The sequence below is a fragment of the Chiloscyllium punctatum genome, chromosome 19 (assembly GCF_047496795.1).
Source record: "Chiloscyllium punctatum isolate Juve2018m chromosome 19, sChiPun1.3, whole genome shotgun sequence".
NCBI classification, from domain to species: Eukaryota; Metazoa; Chordata; class Chondrichthyes; order Orectolobiformes; family Hemiscylliidae; genus Chiloscyllium; species Chiloscyllium punctatum.
Window position 1 is genome coordinate 71,768,917 of NC_092757.1, and position 6,000 is coordinate 71,774,916.

At 42.0% G+C, this 6,000-nt stretch overlaps 1 protein-coding gene across 8 annotated transcripts in view; it reads right to left on the bottom strand.

Moving 5' to 3' along the window:
* The window catches only part of LOC140491464 (sialate:O-sulfotransferase 1-like), a 163,733-nt gene extending 158,305 nt beyond the window's left edge, over nucleotides 1–5,428 (bottom strand). For 5 of the 8 annotated variants that reach the window (XM_072589646.1, XM_072589649.1, XM_072589648.1 and 2 more), the window contains exon 1: nucleotides 5,266–5,428. The gene's annotated coding sequence lies outside the window, so the exon portion shown is untranslated. Of the gene's footprint in view, nucleotides 1–3,804; nucleotides 3,886–3,947; nucleotides 4,120–5,265 lie in introns of those variants that run through there. The other 3 variants (XM_072589650.1, XM_072589652.1, XM_072589653.1) reach the window with 2 other exon arrangements.
* Nucleotides 5,429–6,000: the final 572 nt, after the last annotated feature.

Here is a 6,000-nt window from a genome sequence, read left to right on the forward strand (position 1 = left end):
CACTGTAGGGATTCTATGAAAAAGAAATCGTTTCCACACATTTACAAGCATAAGCTATCAAAGGAATTTTAATTAGTGAGAATTGCATGATGTGTCATATCGCTTATATTATCACAAATTGTGATTGGGTTCTAATTAATGTATCTCTCAATCATTTGATCAAAAATTAAAATGTTTTCAAAAGAACAGTTAACCACAAAATATCACTAATCGGCTTGAAAAAAAGGTCTAAAATATTACTCTGAAGCCTCAAGTGCATCCAAATATAAGACAGACACAAGTTAATGGTTGAAATCAGTGTGTAGTGGGCAGTCCAATTATATTTAACACTGCTAAATTATCTCAAAACTGTGGGTCATAAGTAAGCTCTCAACTGAAATGGATTAGCACAGAAAAAAAAAAGAAGAGGTCTGGGAATAATGGTCACTTCCTTGTTCACTGTGATAAAGCTACCAAAGTGTTAAGATGCAGTGTGGTTCCCCTCTCCCCACCAAGAATTCCCTGCAACAGGGTCCACATCCACATTGATTTCCTGAGGTGTACTCAAAGTTACATCAACATGACCTTGTAGGAAGTGAATACAGTAATTTAGTGTTTGTATAGTGAACTTGTAATCCAGAGACCTAAAGCAATAATCACTTAGATTATCACTTACTCAATTAAAAATAGTCTAAAAACATTAAATGGGCTGAAACTGGTGATAATGCCAACAAATCTGTCAGCTTATTGTAAACTGGTTCAATAATGTGCTTCAGTAAAGGAGACCTGCCCTTCTTACCTGATGTGGCCATGATATGCGTCTGCACTTTCACAGCAATGTGGCTGACTCTTAAAATATCTTTCAAAGTGGCCTCATTGTTCACCAGATTCTACCAAATTAATTTCATTGGTTTCAGCAGCTTGACCCATTACCACCTCTTAGGCAATTTGGGATGGGCAAAATGCCAACCTTGCCAGTGATGCACACATCCAGAAAATGAATTTTTAAAAGTCATGACAGAGGCTATACCACAGGCAAGGATTTGGAAAATCTTCTATCTTGAATTAGACATTTAGGATTCAAGGCTGCAGGTGATATTCTAAGACAGAACCATCTTAGCATTTTACTCTAGATAGAATACAACTGGATGTTGCAATGAGAGATTTAACATACTGGAAGAATGACCTTCAGTTGGATAAGTAATCTTTTCTTATAATAGCTTTACACATGTTGTAGTAATACCCTATTATTGGTATCTACAAAACTCTAGATTAATTTTATGCTTGATTGAACTTGCAAGAATAAATCTGATTCATCAAACTTAAAATATTTTAAATGTTACAAACTATTTTGAAATGTAATGTCTAAGACTTGAACGGTTCCCACTTGTCATTCCACTCCCTCAATACAAATCGTATATGATGCTAAGGGGAAGTCTTGCAACAAACAACATAGTGGTTGAAACATTTAATAAACATTTCTCCAACTGCTCAGTCTCATTTTCCTTTTTTCTTCCCCTCCACTACTTTCCCCATTTCTTCTCTGCCTTTAACAGCATAAATTGCAATTAACGGGAGCCTGGTTTTGCCCTGTATCCATGGCCCTCCTTCACGACCATTCCTTCAGATAATGCTCACTGAATGTCTCCACCAATATCTCTCCCATTGCTCATCATCTTCCTGTCTACGTTCATTAATCTCCTCAAAATCTTTTACTTTCATATGTCTTTCCATCCTCAGTCTTTGGCCATTTTCTCTTTAACCCTCTCCTGCTTTGTAGCCATTGTTTTCCCCTTACTTTGAAGCACTTTGCTCAGTGGTGAGCTCCTGAAACTACTTAATAAACAACAGAGTACTGCAACATGTAGTGACCGGAGGTATGGTTTGGGGGTTGGTAGGGTAGTAATATCTTAAATCTTTTTAAATGATCTTTCAATCACGTAAATTATCATAATCATTGCTTGTGATATTGTTTGAGGTATCTTTATGTGAAAGTATTATTTATCTGAAAATATCTGTTGCTGCCAGTAATAACCAGCGTCACACCAGCCTTCGTTATTTAATCACCACCTTTCCTTGTATTGTAACTAATTCCATACCTCAATACACCAAATTATACCCTTTGTGAAGTGATCCAGCATCGATATTATATTACCACTTATGCCCTGTGGCACTAACCACAGACAAGTCATTCAGCAAATCATGAAACTTTTTTTTGTGCCAAGTCTGATACCAATAATACAGGAACTGTCACTAGGCTGCCTCCATCAAAATTACTCGACGCAAAACTGCCATTTCTAACTTGAACAGGTATGAGTGATGTATTGTAACTACATTGGTCTAACTGACTATACAGCAGTGTTCATTTCACTAAATTTTACATCAATTAAATTTTATACTGACAAAAAAAAAGCTGATGATCAAACCTCCCTGATAAATCATGTCCCACTGATACGTTCAGTGATAATACATCTTACTCTTAACTAATTAAACTTTCCTTGTGCTTTTAACCCTTTCAATTTCCTTGCTTATTTATTTTGGGTTTCCAACCGATGTCAATGCGATCCCTACTGAATGAATTCCATGAGTTTGCAATGGATTTAGTCTCTGCACATCTATTGTGCTGAAAACTGCTACTTTGTATAATGCTGTTAGCACAAAGAAAAATAAGTAGCAATTGCATCTTTTAAGACACTCCCTTGCTGACCTGTCAGTCACTTACGCCAATGCCTTATTTGGGTCAACAATTTGACTCTTCAAATACACTGTTGCTATCAGCATATAAACGTAATTATGTAAATATATGTAAGTTGCAAAGCCTGAATGAGTTCCTATTAAGTCCTGAATCGTCTAGATCTATAAAGGGTAGCAGTGGACTGAGAAAAATTCGAATATTTCTGCAATAAACATTCAGTCCATCAACTGGAGAGATCACTCAACTTGTTAGGAAAGGAGTGGCCACGGCCCACATTTAAACTTCCACAGTAATACAATATTTTATAAACACTTCTTCCCCCAAATGATTTGCTCAGGATGGAATCGACAATTCTGCATGGTCTCCTGTGACAAATATAATGTCAGTCAGAAGCTTAGTACACATCAACTGTCTTCACTGCTGAGCTGGATGAGGAAACCCACTAACCACAGAAACACAAAAGCCAACCGCAAAGCAACAGTTGAGTCTGAATTTAAATAAATGCTACAGAATGGCTTCTGGCACTGTTTGGGTGGGAGGCGGTAGCACTAGAAAGCGCTCGTCTAGGTATTCAGGTTAAAAAAAAAAACAATGCTACTGAAACACCTTGTTCTTTCCTCCCCCCCCCCCCCAGAAATAAGGCTACATTTCCACCTCCAAAATGGGAGACGTTTTGCCTCAGGTGGCTTCCCAACTTGGAATCACCTTGCTGAGAGTTTTTTTTTGGATAATGATTTCCACTCAGTCAAATCACAGTTTGGTGTCAGTCGGTCGCTCTCATCCTGCCTCGGAAATGCTTCTAGGGACAGCAGCTGTAAGATATGGACAGAGTTCACATCCAGTCCTGAGCTGCCGCCGCCTATTCAGACCGAAAACGGTAGTTTTTTTTTCCCTCACCCTCCCCACCCCGACGCTAAAACAGAAAAAGGTTCAGGCAACGAGTGATAAGTGATATTCAGCCTAGAGGGAACCCCCGATAGAAAATGACCCGCTTTCTACTGGCATCCGCTGAGTTTTTCTCGGCTCCTTCCCTGACAGACGCGCTGTATTTCTCTATAAAGCGGACGCAATGTCTCAAAACAGACAAAAAAAAATAGAAAAGTGAAACAGTTGGAAAGTTGCATCTTTACCTGCACTCATTTGACCCAGCTCCCCGATCGCCACAAACAGCTCCCATCCTGGGAGAGAGGATCTGACGCCAATTGTTCACAATAATATTTGCAATTTGAAAATGTGGCCCTTTAATGCCCAGGACGGTTTGAAACTCACTTACCCAAATCCCTCTCTCAATCTCCACATTCATTTGAACCCGAATTCGAGCCTTACCACAGGACGAGGTGATTTTTTTTTGTTATAAAATAGCAATGCGTCACCCGATGATAAGATAATGCGGCATTTTAGGAAAAAGAGGGACGTTTTATTCTGCTCTCACTCTCTCTCCCCCATCCCCAGAGTTGATCAAAAAAAAATCAGCGCTGCTCCCTGGATGTTGAAACGACTCATTAAGTCGGGGGGGGGGGGGGGGGGTCCACCAGATCACTCACACGTTAAACAGGCAAAGGGCTCTTGGTGAGACAGCGGACAGAGGTAGTGTCCGTATCTCTCAACCAGAAGGGTCCGACCTCTTGCCTGGGAGATGCCTGAACAGGTTGTTTGTAAAATATTGCACAATTGAAAGAGGGATATTCCGCACGCTACGCCAAACAGCCCCGCGTTATCTCCCGGTGTTAGAATTGGAAATCGAACACATTAACCCTTCATTCCCCATCCACGGGCGATATCAGGTCGGTTTCACATTGACAACTCACCCCCCACCATAAACCCCCTCCTGGGTCCCGGGTATACCGGGACAGCTCTGAGCACGGCATCATTCGCCAACATTTCGGAATTGAGAAGAGACTGCTGATTGAGAGAGACACTTCCAACCCATTAGGGCCAAGGTGTGTGTGTGTGTGTGGGGGGGGGGGGGGGGGGGGCTCTAGAAATATTTAGAGAAACTCACAGACGGAGCAGGGGGATGGAGAACCAACCTTTCAGTTGACCCAGGAGGTATCACGGACTGGTTTGAAACGTGTCGCTGCTGGGTTACTTTATTTTGTTTATCTTCTGGACGGTCAGGCTGAGGATTGGGAAGGCTCACAGCTCAGGGTTAAACAGCACTGAGCCTGGGAACCGCGCGTCCTCTGGTGTGCAGACCAGGAACTGTCCCTCACCCCAGAGCACGACTCTCTCCGCTCAGACCCTGCGCTAAACGGGTGTCCCGCGGGCTTTTCGCATTTCTGAATTGATTTCGCATCCTCGGCGTGCTGCTTGGTGCGGGTTCTCCGGCAATTCTTGAGGGACGGACGTTGGTGAAGGATGCAGGCAGTACCCCCCCCCCCCCCCCCCCCAATCATGAGGGTCACAGACATTTCCAAAGTAAATCCAGCAGAATCAACTCACTTTGAACTAAAGGAACGTTGTCAACTCACCTTCCCCACGGTCACTCTGCTCGCTCCTTGTTATGAATTCTGCAAATATTCCCCCAACACCAACCCTCCTCCCTCCCCAAAAAAAAAATCCCAGAAACGCAACCCTGGTTCCAATCTTACCACAAACAAGCTGGTCCTCGCAATGTTCAATCCTAAGGACGGTCCCTCACTCGACTCGACTTTGTGATGCTGGAGCTCTGAGTGCCTACTTCCCACTGTTTTCCTCTTTTTTTCTCCCCCCTCTGTCTGCCCTGAAGTTTTTATTCTCAGGAATTGTGTTCATGCGCAGTGGCACTCCGACCACTCACTGAGATATCCTCCGGGTCCTAAAACCCTGACACTGCTCCCTTCATTAGACCCCCAACTATAATTTTCCAAAAAAAAACAATGAAGAGATATGTCTCCCGGATCTTTTCCTCTTCCTCGCGCCTTCTTATTTCATCCAAGATTCATAATGATGTAAACGTTGACTGTGATTCTGCACAGTTTAATTTCTACAGGTAATTTTCATTGCCCAACCATCCTGTGTCAAGAGATGGTTTTCACGTGATACACTTACGGATCAATTCTGAAGCCTGGCCAAAATCAAAAAGCCAGGAAATGGTTCTCAGTAAATCCGCATTTATTTCGTATTTAACAGAAACCAGCTTCAGAAATTTCCCACTGCACAAACTGGACAGTTTGTCCTTAAGGATTCAACCACATAATGTCCACTTCACAGGCAACATATGTATTTAGTCAGATGCTTCGATATTTCTGTCCGAACTGCGTTGGATTACAAAACTAACTTCAAAGCAGGCAAAAATTAGGTTCAATAATGTGGGTGTGCATTATTGGTATCTGCATTGTCGATAG